Raw genomic sequence first — 23,779 nt, forward strand, 5'->3', positions numbered from 1 at the left:
CCTGCATAAAAAAATAAAAAAGAAAACTATCCAAGTGTACAACCGGGAGGGACTGCTTAAAGAACACATGAGGCTGCCTGGGCCCTGCTATCCCGGCACTTTGGGAGGCCGAGGCAGGAGGATGGCTTGGGTTCAGGAGTTCGAGATGCGCCTGGGCAACATGACGCAACCCCGTCTCTACGAAAGATACAAAGATTAGCCAGGCGCGGTGCACGCTTGGCCTAATTTTTGTATCTTTCGTAGAGATGGGGGGGGGTCTTGCTATGTTGCCCGGGCCGGTCTCGAACTCCTGGGTTCAAGCGATCTTCTCACCTTGGCCTTTAGAGTTGTTGGGATTACAGGCGTGAGCCACCGCACCCTCCTGGGCTAGGCTATTTAATAACATAAGAAAGTGCGGTGGCTCACGCCTGTAATCCCAACACTTTGGGAGGCCGAGGCGGGTGGATCACCTGAGGTCAGGAGTTTGAGACCATCCTTGCCAATATGGTGAAACCCAGTCTCTACAAAAATATACAAAAATTAGGCCGGGCGCGGTGGCTCACACCTGTAATCTCAGCACTTTGGGAAGCTGAGGCGGGCTGATCACCTGAGGTTGGGAGTTCAAGACCAGCCTGACCAACATGGAGAAACCCCATCTCTACTAAAAATACAAAATTAGCCGGGCGTGGTGGTGCATGCCTGTAGTCCCAGCTACTCAGGAGGTTAAGACAGGAGAATCTCTTGAACCCAGGTGGCGGAGGTTGCAGTGAGCCGAGAAGCATCACTGCACCCTAGTCTGGGCGACAGAGCAAGACTCCAGAGCTTGAGACCAGCCTGGGCCATGTAGTGAAACCCTGTTTATACAAAACAAACAAAAAAAGCCAGGTGTACCTGTGTCCACCTGTGGCCCTGCTACTTAAGAGGCTGAGGCAGGAGGATAAGTTGAGGCCAGGAGCTGAAGGCTGCAGTGAGCTATGGTCATCCCACTGCTCTCCATCCTGAGCAATAGAATGAAACCTTGTCTCTAGATAGCTAGCTAGCTAGGTAATTGATACGTAGTTTTCTATCGGAAATCTTTTTCCTAGACTTGAACATGTTTTTCTAAAGTAGCATTCAACACATCAGCATTTTACAGTGTTATTAGTTGTTAATATGATTATGTTTTTCTGAAATACAGTATTCTTTACCAAAGCAGTTTTGTCTTTCAAAGCACATACATAGGTCCTCCAGTGAATTTGTCTGATGTCGGCGACCTTCACTTTCTGGTGACTGAGTCAACAGTATCTGTTTCATAAATAATGTAGCCCTATTTTTTTTGAGACAGGGTCTTGCTCTGTTACCTGGGCTGGAGTGCAGTGGCATGATCTCTGCTCACCATAACTACCGCCTCCTCGGTTCAAGCGATTCTCCTGCCTCAGCTTCCTGAATAACTGGGATTACAGGCGCCACCACATCTGGCTAATATCTTTTTGTTTTTGTTTTTGAAACGGAGTTCGCTCTTGTTGCCCAGGCTAGAGTGCAATGTCGCCATCTCGGCTTACTGCAACCTCCACCTCCCGGGTTCAAGCGATTCTCCTGCCTCAGCCTCCCGAGTAGCTGGGATTACAGGCATGCGCCACCATGCCTGGCTAATTTTGTATTTTTAGTAGAGACAGGGTTTCTCCATGTTGGTCAGGCTGGTCTTGAACTCCCTACCTCAGGTGATCCGGCCACCTCAGCTTCCCAAAGTGACAGGTGTGAGCCACCGCACCCAGCCTAATTTTTGTATTTTTAGTAGAAATGGGGTTTCACCATGTTGGCCAGGATGGTCTTGAATTCCCGACCTCAAGTGACCTGCCTGCCTTGGCCTCCTAAAGTGTTGGAATTACAGGCATAAGCCAACATGCCCGGCCAACCCTATTTCTTTAAGCATATACATTTTGCACTTGTTAAAAGTATTTGAACATAAAATTATCCAGCTTCCCTTGTTTATGTATGTTTGAATTTTGTATAAGCTTAAATATTTTTTCCAATCTAAGCGTAATTATATTCCCTTTCTTCTATATTTGTATAACTTTAGGTGACTGTCTTTGTTGAAAGTTTTTTCTGAAAAGCCTTAAAACAATATAGTTATTGGCAGCAATTTCAGAGTTATTTGAGGGCAAGGGGAGATTTATAATGATGATTCAAATGAAGCAAACTAAAAAGTAATGAAGCAAGACAGAGGATAAAGCAGTATTCACTTGAGCACATCCCAAAAGGATAAAATTTCAAATGTAACTAGAAAAAGGTATGCTGAAGATCGTAGTACAGGAATAATTATTAATATTCAAAATAGCTTTAAAGCTGCTCACCTTTTGAATGTTGGGAATTGACCAGGAGGTGGCTGTAACCTAGGATTGTTCCTTCATTAATGACCATTTTCTTTTTCAACGTGATGATGATTCTCCACCTTCTAAGCGACCAAAGACCAACGAACTACCACAGCCACCAGTTCCGGAACCTGCCAATGATGGGCAACGGAAAGTGAGGGAGTTCAACTCTGGTAAGTTCTCAGTGAAATCCACAACCTTTTCCCTCATCTTCTGGACTCTCAATGTGGCTGATGAAAGTTACAACATGCTCATCTGCAGGGGGAAATGCTTTAGCATGTATTACTATGTTATAATCTCACCTTTGTAAAGCCAGGAGCTTTTTGAAAGTCACTTTATAGACATTGTTTAAACATGGTTTGAATTTACCAAAGCATAGGACATTGTTTCATCTCATATTAATTAGTTGGCTCAAAATTAGTGCTAATGACTTAGTAATTCAATGGTTTCTCTTAGCTTTAAAACCTTCTTTATTTCAGAACTATTTCACCTCTTGGTTTTCGTTTTTGCTGTGTGTCACTGCCTGCCAGCTGCTATTGTGTTAACTCCCAGTGGATCATGTGTCCTGTGAAGGGACTGAATGAGATATTAATGGCAAATTATGTTGATGATTCATATTTTGAATATAAATAGATCATTAAGCTTGTATACATTTTGAAAATAGTATGTTAATATTCTGTTGTGTCATAGTCACAATGATTGGCTACATATTGGATTTATATGTACATTAAGTTGTTGTATGCTTATGTTCTTTAACATTCTAACTTGCAACTGTATATCTGTTAAGTCTTTTTTTTTTCCCCCCCCCCCCGCCCCCCGAGAAGATCAGACTCTGATTTATTGAGGCATCTGTTTGATGCCAAGTTAAGTGGCCCAGGCTCTGTGTAGGGGGTGAGGTTAACGCAGGAAGAAAGATGGTGAGGGGCAAGGGTGCAAGGATTATGTTGGAATGAGGCTCCCCAAGTTTCCCTGGCCCTGGCTGGTTGTGCTGCTGGCCTGAACATCTGATGAGCTTGCAAGGGTGACTCCGAGAGGTGGGTGGTCCAGGGGCTAGGGCAGGGATTTTGGAGTCACGCTGTTGGCTTTGAATCCAGACTCCTACACTTGGTAGCTGTGACCTTTCCATGCCTCAGTGACCTGCAGAACTGAGCTCTGTCTGAGCCAGGTCCCATCCAGGCACTGCGGATCCATCCAGAGTTAAACCACCCCAGGTTGCTCACTATCTGCTGCCTTCTCAAGCAGATTTTTGTCTCCTTGGAGGCCTTCACAATCCAGTGGAGGAGGCGAAACTCATCTGCCTCTGTCCCTCTGGGTGCGCCTCATGCCAGGTGCATCTGTGGGCACGGGCCATGCTCCTGGGCTTCCAAAGCTGGAGAAAGTTGCCAGGCTCAGGTGGCTATATCAGAGCAGCTGCTACCCTCTGGACACAGTGACAAAAGAACACTCTGGGCCTAGAGTCCTGGTCTGGGGCACTGGGCAAGGCTCTTGCACCTCTCTGAGCCCATTTCCCCATCTGGAAAGTGTGCTGATTGAGTCTCCCTTTGGGCCCTGAGGGCTCAGTGTTAGTTTGAGAGCCAGCATCTGGGGTTTGGGCTGTAATTCCCCTTCAGCCCCATAGCTGGGGGGAGTCAGGGACTTTGTCGGGATTACCCTAGGCATCAGTCCAGCTTCCTGCTCCTGGCTTGGGCTCAGCATCTGAAGTAGTTTGGGGGGCAGGTGGTCCTGGTGGGGGTTGGGGCTTTTCCCCAGACTTAGATCACACCCAGAGCCAGAAATCTTGGCACCTGCTCTAGGCTAAGGATGCATCTGGCCCCCAGGGTGCAGGTAACTGCCCACCTTTCCTGGTTTCTGCCTGCCAGGGCCAATCTTCAGACCTCAGGACTTCCCAGCCTATCCCATCTCCCTCTCTGCCCAGCCTTGAACCCTCGTGGGTCCAGCATTTTTTCCAGGCCGTCTCCTGGTTGTTCTCCTGCTGCGAGGCCTGGCTCATGCTGCTCCCCCTCCCACTCACCATGACCCACAAGGACCACTCCACACCCAGCTCAGCCCCAACCCCTTGGATAGTCCTTTCTCTTTCCTCAGGTGACCAGGTGCATATCTTGGTGTCAGGACCTTCCCTGCACCTGGGAATGCCTACTGGTCACCTCGGTCACAGAGACCAAGGCATTTACTTGATATGGGTGCCTTTGGTTCATTGTCTACATGGCCAGGGAGGGAGTCAATGATAGGCTTTTCACTTGCTGCAAGGGCCAGTTCTCCTGGCCCCATGGCCCTAGGAATGGAGGATGCTGCAGGATACACACCCCTCACTTCCCAGCTGAGTGCTGTGGGTCATCTCAGGGCGATTTCACAGTCCCGCATGCCCCACCCCCTCAGCTCTGCAAATACCAAGCAGCACAGCCTACCTAAGGGACAGTGGGCTCAGGACTGCCCAGGTGGGCTCAAGACTGCCCAGGTAGTCCCCAGAGTGCCCTTGGCAGGCCCCTCACCTAGCTGCTCCCACAGCTCTGTAGCAAGAGTCTAACCTTTTTTGAGTGTGGAGCCTGCTGAGAATGAGAGCTGTGGGCTGTTTTCCCGGAAACGCATGTGCACACTCTCCACACAAAACCTTGCATCGTTTCAGGGGGCTCACACCTCCCTAAGGGCCCAGTTATTGAACCCCTCGGACCTGAGAATGAGAAACCTTGCCTCAATAGAGTCTTGCTCTGTTGCCCAGGCTGGAGTGCAGTGGCCCAACCTCAGCTCACTGCAACCTCCGCCTGCTGGGTTCACGCAATTCTCCTGCCTCAGCCTCCTGAGTAGCTGGGACTACAGGTGCGCGCCTACCACTCTCAGCTAATTTTTTGTATTTTTAGTAGAGATAGGGTTTCACCATGTTGGCCAGGATGGTCTAGATCTCTTGACTTCGTGATCCGCCTGCCTCGGCCTCCCAAAGTCCCAGGCATGAGCCACCACGCTGAGTCAGGGTCCCTCTTAAACTTGTATTTTTAAGGTCTGGTGTCCCTCTTACTTAATCTTTTTTTTTTTTTTTTCTTTTTTGAGACAGAGTCTTGCTCTGTCACCCAGGCTGGCAGTGGCACGGCCTCGGCTCACTGCAACGTCCGCCTCCTGGGTTCAAGTGATTCTCCTGCCTCAACCTCCTGAGTAGCTGGGACTACAGGCACCTGCCACCATGTCTGGCTAAGTTTTGTATTTTTGGTATAGACGGGGGCGGAGGCAGGGGGTTGGGGAGGGGAGGGGGGATTTTGCTTTGTTGCCCGGAGCTCGAAGTGATCTGCCCACCTCTGCTCTCAAAGTGCTAGGATTACAGGCCTGCACCACTGCACCCAGCTGCTGTAAAGCCTTATTTCCACACAGCTGAGACATGTTTTAGGAAGTTTGCGAAAAGGCCTCTGGAGACCTCCTCATTGTGGCCTCCCTGTTGTCGTGTTTAATTTGATTGATCTTTTCTGCCCTCCTGCTTTTCAGAAATTAAAGGCTAAAAAGAGGCATTAAACTTTAAAACTTCTCTTGTAGTCTCCTATTAAACTAATTCTAAGAACCACCAAAAAAGGGAAAAATGTTTTCGAAAGCAGTAAAATGATATGGACTGTTAGTATGTAAAATATAGGAAATAAGTCATTGTATATTAGTGCTGCTCTGACATAGGGACATATTATTGAGAATCAACTTTTGCTCAGTTTTCAGAGAAATGGAATAATCATATCGCTGATCTATGTAAACAAGTTGAAGAATTGTCTGACAGAAAATACGGTATGTTTAAATTGGAAAAGTCCTGTAATACTTTGTTCATAAGCATTTACACAATGGAGTTATTGTTCATCATGGGAGTACTGTGGACAAGCCCAGGGCTGCTGGTGAATCTTGCCATCCTTACACGTCTCTCCTTGTAAGGTGCTTTGTAGTTTCTGTCTAAATATTAGAAACATTCTTTGTTTCTAGATTACTGCAAAACTAAGGAAAAGTTTTATTTCTTTAGCATTTCTTTTAAACTTTCAGCATGGATATTGGTGATTTATTTACATATTTATTGCAAAGCCCTGGATCTTAGAGATTTAATTGAATATTATTTTTTGAAACTAATTGTTTCTCTTAATCTGCTTTGTTAAATTCGGTATTCACCAAGATGCCCCTATTGTCTCTACTTTTATCCTTTTTTTTTTTTTTGAGTTAGAGTCTCACACTGTTGCCCAGACTGCAGTGTATTGGTGCAATCTCAGCTCACTAAAACCTCCACCTCCTGGGTTCAAGCGATTCTCCTGCCTCAGCCTCCCAAATAGTTGGGATTATAGGCAATTCTGCTGCCTCATCCTCCCAAGTAGCTGGGATTACAGGGGTGTATCACCAGGCCCAGCTAATTTTTATATTTTTGTAGAGACAGGGTTTCACCATGTTGGCCAGGCTGGTCTCGAACTCCTGACCTCAAATGATCCATTCTCCTCGGCCTCCCAAAGTGCTGGTATTACAGGTGTGAGCCACCACACCCGGCCTATGTTTTTATTATATTGTTAATTTAGTACTATTCTGAGTAAAAATAATTTGCTATTACAGTTTTATAAGTTGACTATGACAATTTTATAAATGTCAGTGCTTTTTATAAAATGAAACATTATGTTGTGGGGCTTTTGTTGTGATGGTGATTTACTATTTAAAGACATTAATATTCAGTTGTTGTGAAACTATAAAAACAATCTTCACATTTTATATATATATATATTTTTTGAGACAGTTTCACTTTTGTTGTTCTGGCTGGAGTGCAATGGCACAATCTCGGCTCACCGCAACCTCCGCCTCCCAGGTTCAAGCGATTCTCTTGCCTCAACCTCCGGAGTAGCTAGGACTACAGGTGTGCACCACCACGCGCAGGTAATTTTTGTACTTTTAGTAGAGACAGGGTTTCACCATGTTGGCCAGGATGGTCTTGATCTCTTGACCTCGTGATCTACCTGCCCCGGTCTCCCAAAGTGCTGAGATTACAGGCACGAGCCACCACACCTGGCCCACATTTTGTAATTTTAAAGCAGTATTAATGGTAATTGCCTTAGAGAAAGATACATTTGTTGTGATATATAAGTATGATATTCAAGTATAGTGTACAGCAAAGGACATTAAACCTAAGTCAGCACTAATGTGTTATAGGATACACTTGAAACTTTAGTACAAATAGTAATGTTTAGCAAATAGACCTTAACACATAATGATAGCAAAAAAATGGAGCTGTTCAGATGAGAGACCATTGGTTATGTCTGATTTTAATACTCCCTATGCTCTTGACTTTTTCTTTTTTTCCTTTGAGACAGAGTCTTGCTTTGTCACCCAGGCTAGAGTGCAGCAGCGTGATCATGGCTCACTGCAACCTCCACCTCTCAGGTTCAAGCGATCCTGCTGCCTCAGCCTCCCTAGTAGCTGGGACTACAGGTGAGAGCCACCATGCCCAGCTAATTTTTGTATTTATAGTAGAGACGGGGTTTCGCCATGTTGGCCAGGCTGGTCTCAAACTCCTGACCTCAGGTGCTCCACCCGCCTTGGCCCCCCAGAGTGTTGGGGTTACAGGCATGAGTCACTGCACCTGGCCATCACTTGACTTTTTATAGTTGTTGTAGTATTTTAGTCATGAGTAAATAAATGCTAGTTGAAATGATGCAGTTCAGGAGAATCTTCTGCTTCTCTTACTAAAAAAAAATATTTTTTTAAGTCCAATAAAGTTACACTAATGTTTATGTGTGGAAAATATTACCTTTTCCAGCCAGGTGCGGTAGCTCACACCTGTAATCCCAGCACTTTGGGAAACTGAGGTGGGTGGATCACCTGAGGTCAGGAGTTCAAGACTAGCCTGACCAATATGGTGATACCCAATCTCTACTAAAAATAAAAAAAACTAGTCGGGCATGGTGGTGGGCACCTGTAGTCCCAGCTACTCGGGAGGCTGAAACAGGAGAATTGCTTGAACCCAGGAGGCAGAGGTTGCAGTGAGCCGAGATCGTGCCATTGCACTCCAAGACTCTGTATCAAAAAAAAAAAAAAAAAACGAAAATATTACCTATTCCATTTAGTACTATATGTTTTAAATGATATTAGCTGGTTTTTTTTTTTTTGGCTTTATAATGTGGTTCAGATTTCTGTAGAAATTCTGGCTGTATCTACATTGCCTTAAAGTAATGGGATATTTCTTTTTTTCTTTTTCTTTTTTTCTTCAGCTGGAGTTCCGCTGTTGTCGCCCATGCTGGAGTGCAATGGTGTGATCTCGGCTCACTGTAACCCCTGCTTCTCAAGTTCAAGTGATTCTCCTAGCTCAGCCTCCTGAGTAGCTGGGATTACAAGCACCTGCCACAATGCCTGGGTAATTTTTGAATTTTTAGTAGAGATGGGTTTTACCATGTTGGCCAGGCTGCTCTCGAACTCCTGACCTCATGATCTGCCTGCCTCAGCCTTTCAAAGTGTTGGGATTACAGTCATGAGCCACCGTTCCCAGCCTGTCTTTTCTTTCCAAAGCCACCCTTGGTGATTAAATGTTAAATATGTACTAGTGGATATTACTTTGCTGAATATTGCCTAGTGAATATTAAGTATTTATTCTCACTTGCAGACATGAACTTGTGAATTCAACAAGTGAAGATTTACAACTTGATAAACCAGCTTCAGGCGGTAGGTCTTCAGTCTTAAGTCAGATTAGAAGATTATGTGAAATAATTATTTAATGCTTAACATTGATTTTTTAATGGTATCTTCCACATGAAATAATATTCCTCTAACATTTAATTACATGCCAGGACAGGAGAATTCATGTTGTCAAAATTCTAATACTCTCTAGAACAGTAAACTCATTTTATTTGTATTAACCCATTATAAATACATGTAAATGTTGCATTTATGGGTAGACAGAACTAAAAGAACAATATTTTTCCTACTTTTGAGATGCAAAATTTGTCTGGCATAATGCATTGAACAGGTTATTATTGAAGCTTGCACCAGACAACTGAACAAACATTCCTCAAATGTCCATGATACCCAGGACATAAGAGGCTTCCTTTTAGAGTATGGAGCCATGCATATCATCTCTTAATTGTTAGATGTGTTTTGAAAGAAATAGAAATATAACGGATTTTCTTATTTGTTTTGGCTCTGGAGTAGAGTGGGGACAAAACAGAATGGAATCACACTGTTTAGATTTACTAAAATGGAAGGATTGCTGCAAGATTATATCCCTAGTCTCCCCATAGCAAATGGCACCTGCTAGCTGTTTTTTGTTTGTTTGTTTGAGATGGAGTTTTGCTTTGTCGCCCATGCTGGAGTGCAGTGGTGTGATCTCAACTCATTGCACCCTCCACCTCCCAGGTTCAAGCAATTCTCCCTGCCTCAGGCTCCCAAGTAGCTGGGATTACAGGCACCTGCCACCACGCCTGCCTAATTTTTGTATTTGTAGTAGAGCTGGGGTGTCACCATGTTGGCCAGGCTGTTCTTGAACTCCCAACCTCAGGTGATCTGTCCGCCTCAGCCTCCCAAAGTGCTGGGATTACAGGTGTGAGCCACTGCACCCGGCCTGCTAGTGGTTCTTGAGCACACTGAGTTCTGCTTTTTCCCAGCTTTCATGAATGTCTGGTTCTTCCTTTTTTGTGCAGTGTGTGTCAGCATTGTTTCAGTAATAAATACATTCTGGATATTAGAAATAATTTTAGTCACAGGAAAAGAAAAAATAATACTGTCTATTTTATAATAATAATATTTAATAACCCAAGCTATTAAGCTCATTAAATTGAGAAAACTTGTATTCCTGTGATTTCGACAGTAAAGGAAGAATGGTATGCCAGAATCACTAAATGAAGAAAGATGGTGGATCAGCTTTTCTGCAAAAAAATTTGGTAAGTCTCTTTTTTCCCCTTTCAACTAAAGTATATTACTGAGTAATGTTTTTTATAATGTTGTTTTATTTTAGGAAAGTAAATATAATGAGCAGGACTCAGCTCCAGTTTTTTCTTACTGTTTTGTTTTTGAGACGGAGTTTCGCTCATGTTACCCAGGCTGGAGTGCAGTGGCGCAGTCTCAGGTCACCGCAACTTCCGCCTCCCAGATTCAAGCAATTCTCCTGCCTCAGTCTCCCAAGTAGCCGGGATTACTGGCACCTGCCACCATGCCCAGCTAGTTTTTGTATTTTTAGTAGAGATGTAGTTTCACCTTGTGGGCCAAGCTGGTCTCGAATTCCTGACCTCAGGTGATCCACCCACCTCAGCCTCCCAACATGCTGGAATTACAGTTGTGAGCCACCACGCCCAGCCTCTCTTACTATTTTTTTTTTTTTTTTTTTTTTGAGATGGAGTCCAGGCCGGAGTGCAGTGGTGTGATCTTGGCTCACTGCAACCTCCGCCTCCTGGGTTCAAGCAATTCTCCTGCCTCAGCCTCCCTAGTAGCTGGGATCGCAGGTGCATACCACAACACCCAACTAATTTGCTTTTTGTATTTTTAGTAGAGACGGGGTTTTACCACGTTGCCAGGCTGGTCTCAAACTCCTGACCTCAGGTGATCCACCTACCTTGGCATCCCAGAATGCTGAGATTACAGGTGTGAGCCACCGCACCTGGCCAGGAGTGGATTATTTTTATGGTTCCCCTTTTTAGACCATATAGGGTAACTTCCTGATGTTGCCATGGCATTTGTAAACTGTCATGGTGTTGGTGGGAGTGTAGCATTGAGGACAACCAGCGGTCACTCTTGTCACCATCTTGGTTTCGGTGGGTTTGGGCTGAATTCTTTACTGCAACCCATTTTATCAACAAGGTCTTTATGACCTGTATCTTGTGCTGATCTCCTCTCTCACCCTGTGACTTAGAATGCCTTAACCATCTAGGAATGCAGCTCAGTAGGTCTCAGCCTCATTTTACCCAGCTTCTATTTAAGATCGAGTTGTTCTTGTTCAAACACCTCTGACAGTATTGCTGCTTTCTTTAAGTTTCCTGAAAGGGAGAGAGGAAATCTTAGGTTTGTCATTGCTGGGAACCACTGCAAGTATTCAGGAAATATTCACTACTTCCAACCTCATAATCCTGAAGTCATTTGGCACCTCTGAGTCAGGTGCGGGGGGAACTGGGCAGTGCAGAAGACAGTGGCCTGCCCCGTGCATTCTGGAGCATTCAATCTGGTGGGGAAACGTATAGTAAGTGGAGATATTTACTCTGTAAGAAGGTATAAGGTCTGGGAAAGAATTAAGTGGAATAAGGGAAATGGGGAGGCAGGGGGTGTGATTGGGGCAGCCTTGATGATATGTGATGAGCACGTTCTGTAGTTGGCCTCGCCTCTTTCTAAACTTCCACTTTTCACTTTCAACTCCAATTGGTTCTTTTTTATTTTATAAAAACTTTGTTAGAATTAGGTTTATATATTTCCTTGTTGAATTAACAGAATAATTTTATTTAACATCACTCTCTAGTGTGACTGAAAGCCTCTAATCCTTTACTATGATTTGTTTATGGGCATATTTCTTTTTACAGCTATGATAATTATTTCATTTTGTGTGGTTTCTCAAAAATACATGTGTTTCTAATCTCAGAGAGTTCCTGTACTAGAGCCCTTCAGATTTGGTGCTAATATCATGAAGTAAGAATTTAAGACAAATCTCGAGATGTTAGAGGAAAGCCAATCTAAGAACAAAGACATTAATTATTAATAAATAATTAAATTATTTATTAATTAATTTCAAGTTGACATTTAAGTTGAGGCGTGGAGGTGAAGGAGACAGTTGGATAAATAAGTCTGGAAGTAAGGAGAAAGATCTGGCAATAGACATAATTTTGGATTTTGTTTTTTTGTTTTTGTTTTTTTGTTTTTTTGTTTTGTTTTTTTTGAGACGGAGTCTCGCTCTGTCGCCCAGGCTGGAGTGCAGTGGTGCGATCTCGGCTCACTGCAAGTTCCGCCTCCTGGGTTCACACCATTCTCCTGCCTCAGCCTCCCAAGTAGCTGGGACTACAGGTGCCCACCACATGCCCGGCTAATTTTTTTTTTGTATTTTTAGTAGAGACAGGGTTTCACTGTGTTAGCCAAGATGATCTTGATCTCCGGACCTCGTGATCCGCCTGCCTCAGCCTCCCAAAGTGCTGGGATTACAGGTGTGAGCCACAATGCCCGGCTTATAATTTTGGATTTTATAGTTGTGTTTTGATAGCAATTGTTGATATCACCAAAATAATTCATCAGTGAGCTCCCTGACAGCTCCCCGACTTTTCTTTTTAAAGAAACAGGGTCCACTGGGTGAGGTGGCTCACACCTGTAATCCCAGCATTTTGGGAGGCCGAGGCGGGTGGATCACCTGAAGTGGGGGGTTCGAGACCAGCCTGACCAACATGGAGAAACCCCATCTCTACTAAAAATACTCAATTAACTGGGCATGGTGGCGTGCGCCTGTAATCCCAACTAGTTGGGAGGCTGAGGCAGGAGAATCACTTGAACCCAGGAGGCAGAGGTTGCAGTGAGCCGAGATTGCACCATTACACTCCAGCCTGGACAACAAGAGTGAAACTCCATCTCAAAAAAAAAAAAAACAAAGAAAAAAATAAAAAGAAAAGAAAAGAAACAAAGAAACAGGGTCTTATGTTGTCTGGGATGGACTAGAACTCCTGGGCTCAAGTTATCCTCCTGCCTCAGTCTCCTAAGTAGCTGGGGCTACAGGCACATGACACCATGCCCAGCTTTGAGCCACTCCCAACCATCAGGTTACAAAATATTTAAATGTTACATACAGAGGTGCAAGGGAGATCTATATATAAATAGCACGATATAAATTGCTTGAATCTTTCTTTTTAGAGTTTTGTTTGGATGTGGCTTCAGAGCAGGGATTAGTCAATTCATTTTTACTTTTCTTTTTTTTTGGTGGATTCTCACTCTGTCACCCAGGCTGGAGTTCAGTGTCACGATCTTGGCTCACTGCAGCCTCTGCCTCCCAGGTTCAAGCAATTCTCTTGCCTCAGCCTTCTGAGTAGCTGGGACTACAGGTGCCTGCCACAACACCCGGCTGATTTTTTTTTTTTTTGGTAGAGACAGGCTTTCACCATGTTGGCCAGGCTGGTCTTGAACTCCTGACCCAAGTGATCCACCTGCCTCAGCCTCCCAAAGTGTTGGGATTACAGGCATGAGCCATCGCTCCTGGCACTTTTTTTACATTTTTAAATTACAGTTTTTATACCTATTCAAAAGTAGAGAAAATAGTACAGTGAACACTAAAATACCCATTCCTCAATTTCTGTGATCATTAAGATTGTCCTACGTTTTGTTCTTCTATTCCTTTACCTCCCTTTGCAGGAATATTGTAAAGCAAATCAGTCATCACATCATTTTATCTGTTCAGTGTGCATCCCCGAACAGCATTAACATTTTCTTATACAGCTACTATCTCATCATATCTGACAAAATTACAATGATTTTTTGGTGTCAGCTCATCTGTAACCCTTAGTTGAGTTTCCTCACTCTTTTTTTTTTTTTTTTCAGACAAAGTCTTGCTGTGTCACCCTAGGCTGGAGTGCAATCTCAGCTCACAGCAGCCTCTGCCCCCCGGGCTCCAGCAATTCTCCTGCCTCAGCCTCCTGGGTAGCTGGGATTTCAGGCGCACGCCACCATGCCCAGCTAATTTTTGTATTTTTAGTAGAGACAGGGTTTCACCATGTTGGCCAGGCTGGTCTCGAACTCCTGACCTCAGGTAATCTGCCCACCTCGTCCTCCCCAAGTGCTGGGATTACAGGTGTGAGCCACTGCGCCTGGCCAAGTTTCCTTACTCTTACCTGAACAGTATCTCATTTCCTCATTATCTGAAAAATTTTGCTTTAAATCTGGGTCCAAACAATCTTCATGTGCTAACTTTGGTTGTTATGCCTCTTTTAATCTAAACTGGCCTCTGCTTACTATTTTTATTTCCCATTTTATGAATTCTTTGTGGAAAGTTATTTCTTTTAAAATAGCATGCTCATGAGGTTGAAGGGGTAAAGAACATTGATCTCGTGGTTGCAGTGTGGATGAAAATTCAGCCTGAAATGTGCCTGTTTGCAGCAGCCAGTGGAGGAGGGTTATTAATTTCACAAGCAGATAGTGGCAAAAGGCTGCTTCCAAATAGTATTTGCAGGCCAGCTGCGGTGGCTCACACCTGTAATCCCAGCACTTTGGGAGGTCAAGGTGAGCAGATCGCTTGAGGTCAGGAGTTTGAGACCAGCCTGGCCAACATGGTAAAACCCCATCTCTACTGAAAAGTACAAAAATTAGCCAGGCGTGGTGGCGGGCACCTGTAATCTTAGCTACTCAGGAGGCTGAGGCAGGAGAATCACTTGAACCCAGGAGGTGGAGCTTGCAGTGAACCGAGATCATGCCACTGAACTCCAGCCTGGGTGACAGAACGAGACTCCATCTCAGAAACAAAACAAAACAAAACAAAACAAAATAAACAAAAAAAAAACAAATAGTATTCAGGTTGTGTTCTTTATTGTCTATAATTTTTTTCTCTTCTTCCTAAGAATATTGAAAAACAAAGTTTAATCTTTTAAGATCTTAGAGGTATTAAGATTGTCTTAGGATCAGGACACTTAAATCTGCCAAAATCTGATTGGTAATGATGGGTCATTTATTTTTATTATTTTTTTTAATTTTTAAAATTTTTATTTCTCAGCCTTGGGATTCTGATATGTAAAAATGCAAGTATCTTCAAAGACAGAAAACATATACAGATATCATTAAGATGGCAGAACTCAGTATATACAATCATGGAGCAGTGCCTCCTACCAGCCCTCCAGCTAACTGCAGCTGCAAGCATGATTCTCATGCTGTCTTGTACTTAGTGTTCAACTAGTGACCCAGCTTCCTCAATCATAGGGAAGGGCCATCAGCAAATGGCACTCAGGCATGGGGGCTTGAGAAAAGATCCCACACACTGGAGGCCATGTTAGACATTTCATGAAAGGATTAGGTGTGTTACCCCCGGCTTTCTCCCCCAGAGTTTATCGAGACTGATAATAAAGTAAACGCATTATAAGCCACACATACAAGTTGTGGAGTCAAGGAAACAGAGTGACTTTTCTGTGTGTCCTATTTTATAGGCTTTAATTAAATTATTTGTGGCCTTGGATTGGGGGCAGGATTTGGTTATTATTATTTTTTATTATACTTTAAGTTCTGGGGTACATGTGCAGAACGTGCAGGTTTGTTACACGTGCCATGGTGGTTTGCTGCACCCATCAGCCCATCATCTACATTAGGTATTTCTCCTAATGCTGTCCCTCCCCTAACCCCGCACTCCCCGACAGGCCCTGGTGTGTGATGTTCCCCTCCGTGTCCATGTGTTCTCATTGTTCAACTCCCACTTATGAGTGAGAACATGCAGTTTTTGGTTTTCTGTTCTTGTGTTAGTTTGCTGAGAATGATGGTTTCCAGCTTCATCCATGTTCCTGCAAAGGACATGAACTCATCCTTTTTTATGTCTGCATAGTATTTCATAGTGTATATGTGCCACATTTTCTTTATCCAGTCTATCATTGATGGGCATTTAGGTTGGTTCCAAGTTTTTGCTATTGTGAATAGTGCCGCAATAAACATACATGTGCATGTGTCTTTATGGTAGAATGATTTATAATCCTTTGGGTATATACCCAGTAATGGGATTGCTGGGTCAAATGTTATTTCTGGTTCTAGATCTTTGAGGAATCATTACACTGTCTTCCACAATGATTGAACTAATTTACACTCCCACCAAAAGTATAAAAGCATTCCTATTTCTCCACATCCTCTCCAGCATCTGTTGTTTCCTGACTTTTTATTGTTTGCCATTTTAACTGACATGAGATGGTATCTCATTGTTTTTGATTTGCATTTCTCTAATGACCAGTGATGAGCATTTTTTCATGTTTGTTAGCTGCATAAATATTATATTTTAGATTATTCCTGCTTTCTCTTGTGGGCATTTAGTGCATTAGTCATTTAGTGCTATAAATTTCCCTCTAAACACTGCTTTAAATGTGTCCCAGAGATTCTGATATGTTGTGTCTTTGTTCTTACTGGTTTCAAAGGACATCTTTATTTCTGCCTTAATTTCGTTATTTACCCAGTTCTCATTCAGCAGCAGGTTGTTCAGTTTCCATGTAGTTGTGCGGTTTTGAGTGAGTTTCTTAATTTTGAGTTCTAATTTAATTGCACTATGCAGCGAGAGCCTGTTTGTTATTATTTCCATTCTTTTGCATTTGCTGAGGAGTGTTTTACTTCTAATTATGTGGCCAGTTTTAGAATAAGTGTGATGTGCTGCTGAGAAGAACATATATTCTGTGGATTTGGGGGTGGAGAATTCTGTAGATGTCTATTAAGTCCGCTTGGTCCAGAACTGACTTCAAGTCCTTAATATCCTTGTTAATTTTCTGTCTCATTGATCTGTCTAATAATGGGTCATTTATACTTGCCTTTGCTTTAAGCCTGCTTCAATAGTTAGTAAATATGTTTCTAGAGTTTTTCCAATTTAAAAAAATTGACCTGCACCTTGCTTTGGATTGTACTAAAATCTGATTTCAACACAAGCATAGTCTCCTGAATTGCTTTGGTTTTGTTCAGCTGAAGCCTTGGGGAGCACTGAAGCCAAGGCTCTACTGTACCAAAAATTTGAAGGCCATGCGAATGATCTGTATGTGGAAGGACTACCAGAAAACATTCCTTTCAGAAGTCCCTCGTGGTATGGAATCGCAAGGCTGGAAAACATCATTCAAGTGGGCAATCGAATTAAATTTCTTATTAAAAGGTAAGATGATAATCTGCAGAAACAAATTCAGTGTCTTCCCTAAGGAGAGATTAATTCGATGAGGAAGGGCCTTTTGTTCCCCTCTCATTATGACTTCCTTATATTTACAATTAACATTTAGATTCACTTATTGAACAAACATGTATTTAGTATAAGTATCAGATGTGCAAAATTGGGTCTAGCAAGAACACTGTCCTTGGGAGGCTTAATATTATGAAAAATGCAATGAAGAGTTATTGAGCATTTTTAGGGGAGAAGGCAAGGATGGCATACCCAGATCAGTCATTTGTGCATCCAGAAGGGAGGGAACATGTTCCAAATATGAGTAAAGGCAGGGAGATGTCAAATATGCCCACATATTCACATACCTCACCCATTCTGTGTGGAGTGAGGAGTGCCATGTGGGCATGGTGGGATTGCATAGATAGACTTGGGTGGCCAAATGGAGGAAGGCCTTAGATCCTACAAAAGCAGTGGCAGTCATTAAATGGTCTCATAGCAGTTCCCTCTTAAAATAATTTGGATCTGCCCTTTAGAAAGGTTATTCTGGCTTAATTTTGAAGGGTAATACATGGGTAGTTTGAGTGTTGGGGGTAGGAACAGAAGGCCTCTCTCTACTCATGAAAGGAATGTTGAAGTGGGTTGAGTCTTGCTTACTGATTGAGGTTGTGCATCTGTGTATATTCATTGGGAATGAGTTGTATATGGAGAGGAAAGGTTTAAGATGATACAGCAAGCTGCTTCTGGCTCTGCTGTGAGACAGTTCATCTAAGATTCAGAAACAGAATTGAGCTGGTTTGGGGGAAAAGTGACTCTTGCGTATTTATCTTAAAAAAAGATGACTTTGGAGACATCCAGCTGGTCTCACCTGAATATCTGAAAATTGCTATTTTCAAAATTCAAGTCACCAAAATGATTATTTTCACTATAAAATGAAGGCAGAATGGATTATGTTTAAAAATTGGCCAGGCACAGTGGCTTACGCTTGTAATCCCAGCACTTTGGGAGGCTGAGTTGGGTGGATCACCTGAGGTGAGGAGTTCGAGACCAGCCTTGCCAACATTGCAAAACCCCGTGTCTACTAAAAATACAAAAATTAGCCAGGTGTGGTGGCGTGCACTTGTGGTTCCAGCTACTCGGGAGGCTGAGGCAGGATAATTGCTTGAACCTGGGAGGCGGAAGTTGCAGTGAGTCGAGATCGCACCACTGTACTCCAGCCTGGACAACAGGATGAGACTCTGTCTCAAATAATAATAATAATAATTAGCAGTGCACAGCTGTGTGAGAAAGGCCTGTAAATTTCTTCTAAATGCTTTATTATAATATTAATATCAACTATGTATTTATGGTCCAGAACTTCTTACTCACAATACAACTGTAGTTACTCAGCCAAGAACAAATACAACAGGTAAAATAGTTGTGAAATCCTTTTTAAAAGTGCAGATTAATCTTGAAGCTTTTAAAAATTAATCTTTTAAAATGATGGAACTGCTCCTTCCTTCACCTCCCCAAAAAATCTTTTGCAGAAGCTCAATACAGGCACTTCTTGATTTATCAATATGCACATATGCAGTGTAGGGATAACTGAAGCTTTTTTTCTTTCTTCCTTTTTTTGATACAGAGTCTCACTCTGTCACCCAGGCTGGAGTGCAGTGGTGTGATCTCGGCTCACTGCAACCAGGCTCAAGCAATTCTCCTTCCTCAGCCTCCTGAGTAGCTGGGATTACAGGTGTGCACCACCATGCCTGGCTAAGTTTTGTATTTTGTGTAGAGACAAGGTTTCACCATTTTGGCCAGGCTGGTCTCAAACTCCTAGGCTCAGGTGATCCTTCTGCCTGAGCCTCCCAAAGTGCTGGGATTATAGATGTGAGTCACCACACCCGGCATTAAGCTTTGAACTTTGGCCAGTGGTATCCAAGAGAAATACAATGTGTGCTGCAAATGCAAGCCACATACATAATTTTACATTTTCGAGTTCAACCTGAAATCATTATAAATAAATACACAATGAAGTATTTCACATTCTTTACTTCATTTGCATATGTTCTTTTTGTTGAGAATTGATGTGTCTTTCATACTCACAGCATATTTCAGTTTCAAGTAGCCACACAACTGTTCAGGGATAGCAGTTACTGTCCGCATTTGGACCTTAATGTTTATTCATATGAGCCCTGTTCCTAAAATGGCAAATACTGTAACTCTGGCCTGCACACGAATATCACAGCCTAATAGGAAAGATCTAAGAAGTCCCCATTGAACAAATAATGTTCTTTTCTTTCTTTTCTTTTCTTTTTTTTTTTTTTTTGAGACGAAGTTTTGCTCTTGTTTCCCAGGCTGGAGTACAATGGTGCGATCTTGGCTCACCACAACCTCCGCCTCCTGCGTTCAAGCAATTCTCCTGCCTCAGCCTCCCAAGTACCTGGGATTACAGGCCTGTGCCACCATAATTTTTGTATTTTTGGTAGAGGCAGGGTTTCGCCATGTTGGACAGGCTGGTCTCGGACCCCTGACCTCAGGTGATCTGCCCACCTTGGCCTCCCAAAGTGTAAGATTACAGGTGTGAACCACCGTGCCCAGCCTATTTTCTTTGTTAGAGCTCTTTATTAGAGCTTTCTTTCTTTCCCATCTTTTTGTTTGCCATTGTGCACTGTCAGAGTAAGTGACCACAATTTGTAGATTATCTACCACCTTAGGAACTTAAGTTGCCAAGAACCAATAACTAGCCATTTAGTATGAAGTTTTGTATTGTCAGGAAATAAGTATTGGGAATCAAGTATGAATTATGTGTGCATATTAGGTGTTTACACATTTGTGCAGTTAATCATTCTCATTAATACTACAGTGAATAAATGTTCTCAAGTTGGGTTAATGGGTGTGTCCTGAAATATTGCTCCTTCAGCTCTCACAGTACCTTGGGGCAATTAGTGAAGGTCAGTCAGTGTGCCAAATAGATTTTGTGTGGATTATGGCATGGAAAGTGGTTGAGAAATTCTGTAGTAGGGTAAGAAAATAATCCTTGTCCAGGAGTCCTGCAGTGGAGAAGACAAAACTCAGTGCTTAACTCATAGGTTAAGCATGTTTTTTCTTTCTTTTTTTTTGTTTGAGACAGAGTGTTGCTTTGTTGCCCAGGCTGGAGTGCAGTGGCATGATTTTGGCTCACTGTAACCTTCACTTCCTGGGTTCAAGCAGTTCTCTTGCCTCAGCCTCCCAGTACCTGGGATTACAGGTGCACACCACCATGCTGGCTAATTTTTGTGTTTTTAGAAGAGATGGGGTTTCACCATGTTGGCCCGGCTGGTCTTGAGCTCCTGACCTTGTGATCAGCCTGCCTTAGTCTCCCGAAGTGCTGAGATTACAGGTGTGAACCACTGTGCCTGGCCCTCAGCATGCGTTTGATTTAGTCAAAGAATCAAAGCATTGGTGAAGAATTGAAGATTGGAAGTTACACATTTTTTGCTAAGGGAGGTAATAGAGAAAGAAAAATATTCCTGGAGGTAAATCTTCAGTTTGGATTAATGTGAACATGAAGAAACCTGTAGAAACCTTCATTTCTCAAGACAAAGCTCAAATTCAAGGTTGTGAGGAATGCAGTCACTGCTTTTGTTAGGGGCAGTTGTGACAGTGATTGCAGAAACTGAGATTGCAAAGCCCGTATTATATAAAGAATGTGCAAGTGCCATAGAAGACCCTGCAAGGATTGGGTGCTGGAGCAGTGCTGGACCTGCCATCATCACCAGAGTGCAGCAGAGAGAATCTCCTCCTTTGCCATCACTAACCCAGCACTTGACTTTGTCCCACTCCTAAAAGATCTTGGAAGGAATTAAAGGTGCTTGGTGGTTTCTCATTCCAGCATAACCTTACTTGGCCTGACCATGAACCATGCGTTAGTCTTTGGACAGGGCAATTCAAATCACAGACCACATAACAAAAGAATTTTGTGGCCATCAGAACTGTCTCCTTAAACACACCATGGGTGCACTGTGTCCTCAGCTTGGTGAAAGGTAGATGTCACACGCGAGAAGGTGGTGGAGCCAGGCACGTGATGGAGCCTCGAAGAGTGGGAGGTGGCAGCTGGCTCTGTGAGGAGGGTGTGAAGTCCTCCCTGGGAGGAGCAGATGCCAGAAAAGGAGGCAAGGGTGGGCAGAAGAGGAGGCTGAGCAGCAAGTGAATAGACGTGCTCGACCTCAGAGGAGGAGAGTCCCATGTCTTTATTGGTAATATTTAAATGTGGTTGATACCGGAGTTATTTTCTGTGGCTGAATGGTTCAACTACTCTGAAATCCATGGGGAAAAACAAAACAAAACAAAACAAAACTCATACTAAAAACCCTTGAGATGCTAAGTTTTAAAGTAAAGGAAATGTTACAAGATTTTCTGAAACCACCAACCTTTAGCAGTATTTTCAGACCTTCTCCAACATTTTCCACTGCCTTTGTCAGCAATCAGAGATGACCTTCACACTGAGGCAATCTTCCACTTCCGTTACCCTTTTCCTTTTCTCTCTCTTTCTCTCCTTTCCTCATCCAGTAACTCCAGTCAGACTCCATTGTCTCCAAGTCGACTTTCGTCCTCACCCACAACTCCTCCACACAAGCCCTGAACACGTGTCCATGTAAGTGACATCCTTTATGTCTTTATTTTTGTATTTGATTTGATTTGATTTGATTTTGAGTGCAGTGGCACAATCTTGGCTTACTGCAACCTCCAACTCCCGGGTTCCAGCATTTCTCTGCCTCAGCCTCCTGAGTAGCTGGGATTACAGGCACCCACCACCACACCTGGCTAATTTTTGTATTTTTAGTAGAGACGGGGTTTCACCATGTTGGCCAGGCTGGTCTTGAACTCTTGACCTCGTGATCCACCCACCTCAGCCTCCCAAAGTGCTGGGATTACAGGCGTGAGCCACCGTGCCCGGCCCATGATTTACTATTTATAAGAACATGGGCTTACTACTTGTGTAATACTTATCCCTGTATTTTAGGTGGGAGTTGCTGAGGTTTGGTGACTACATCTGGCCTCTCAGGGAAATGGCCAAGTTGTTCACATCTCACCTGTATAATGTGAAGTTGTTTGTCAGCTTCATTGGTTACTACTGTGAAATGAGTTATAAAGGGAAATTTTTATTTTTATTTTTTTATTTTTAGTAGAGACGGGTTTTCACCGTGTTAGCCAGGATGGTCTCAATCTCCTGACCTCATGATATGCCCGCTTCGGCCTCCCAAAGTGCTGGGATTACAGGCATGAGCTACCGTGTCTGGCCATAGTAAGGGAAATTTTTTATAAAAAGAAATAGATTTAGGCTGAGTGCAGTGGCTCACACCTGTAATCCTAGCACTTTGGGAGGCCAAGGTGGGTGGATTGCCTGAGCTCAGGAGTTTGAGACCACCCTCGGCAACATGGTGAAACCCCATCTCTACTAAAATACAAAAATCAAAACAAAACAAAAAAATTAGCTGGGCATGGTGGTGAGTGCCTGTAGTCCCAGCTACTGGGGAGGCTGAGGCATGAGAATTGCTTGAGCCTGGGAGGCGGAGGTTGCAGTGAGCTGACATCATGCCATTGCCAGCCTGGGCGACAGGGCAAGACTCTGTTAGTAAAATATGTCTAGTACCAGATGCTTTTTGGTCTCCTAATGACCTATCAAACTGCAGGTTTTTTTGGCTTTGTAATATATTCAGTTCCACATTTATTCAAGAATTGAGGACTTTTTATATCTTCATTACGTGCCAAGTACTGGGTGGGACACTAGGTGACAGAGATGAACAAATCCCTAATCCCAGGATTTCACAGTGGATGTTGGAATTTAGTGCCATTTAGCTTCATTCAATTCTGCAGTAGTCCCAAGATTTTCCAAGCTCATCCTGTCCTCCAGTGTCCTGTTGATTCAACTTCAGAATATATCCCAGAGTCTGTCCCTCTTCATTCCTCACTGCTGCCACCCTGGACCCATCTGCCATCATCTCTCACCTGGTTTATCTCAGTAGTCTCCTAACTGGTTTTCTTGTTTCCATGCTTGCCTCCTTCAGTCTATTCTGTCTTTTTTTTTTTTTCTTTTTTGAGACAGAGTCTTGCTCTCTTACCAAGGCTGGAGTACAATGCTGTGATCTCTGCTCACTGTAACCTCCGCCTCCCAGGTTCAAGCGATTCTCCTGCCTCAGCCTCCCTAGTAGCTGTGATTACAGGCACAAACCACCATGCCCGGCTAATTCTTTTGTATTTTTAGTAGAGACAGGGTTTCGACATGTTGGCCAGACTGGTCTTGAACTCCTGGCCTCGAGTGATCCGCCTGCCTCAGCCTCCCAAAGCGTTGGGATTACAGGTGTGAGCCACCGCACCCAGCCTGTCTACTCTCAACACAACAGCTAGAACAGTCCTTTTTCAGTGGAATTTAGATCATGTTTACCCCTCTGTTCAAACTCTCCAGTGGCTTTCTGTTTTCTACATGATCTTGCCCCCTACTACCTGTCTCACTGTGCTTCCTGCTATTCTCCTGCTCTTACTCCTCTGTATAAACATTTAACATGCCAGGCATGCTTGTCTCTGTCCTGTCTCTGGGCCTTGCTGTTCCCTCTGCCTGGAACATTCTTCCCCTAGTGTCTGCATGGCTCACTGTCTCACTGCTTTGGATTGAGGCTCAAAAATCACCTTATCAAAAGTGCCTCCAGGGTGCTCTGCATAAAATGTATCCTCAACTCATTTCCTA

General features: G+C 43.5%; 1 protein-coding gene across 2 annotated transcripts in view; it reads left to right on the top strand.

The window, feature by feature from the left end:
* LOC134810428 (uncharacterized) overlaps nt 1–23,779 on the top strand; it is a 71,901-nt gene that overhangs the window by 230 nt on the left and 47,892 nt on the right. Inside the window, exons 1-9 of one of the 2 annotated variants that reach the window (XM_063814255.1) lie at nt 1–2,503; nt 5,377–5,504; nt 6,011–6,083; nt 7,060–7,196; nt 8,528–8,670; nt 8,917–8,975; nt 10,117–10,189; nt 16,893–17,076; nt 21,604–21,688. The gene's annotated coding sequence lies outside the window, so the exon portion shown is untranslated. The remainder of the gene's footprint in view (nt 2,504–5,376; nt 5,505–6,010; nt 6,084–7,059; nt 7,197–8,527; nt 8,671–8,916; nt 8,976–10,116; nt 10,190–16,892; nt 17,077–21,603; nt 21,689–23,779) is intronic. The other variant, XM_063814254.1, reaches the window with a different exon arrangement.

The sequence above is a fragment of the Pan troglodytes genome, chromosome 6 (assembly GCF_028858775.2).
Source record: "Pan troglodytes isolate AG18354 chromosome 6, NHGRI_mPanTro3-v2.0_pri, whole genome shotgun sequence".
Taxonomy (NCBI): Eukaryota; Metazoa; Chordata; class Mammalia; order Primates; family Hominidae; genus Pan; species Pan troglodytes.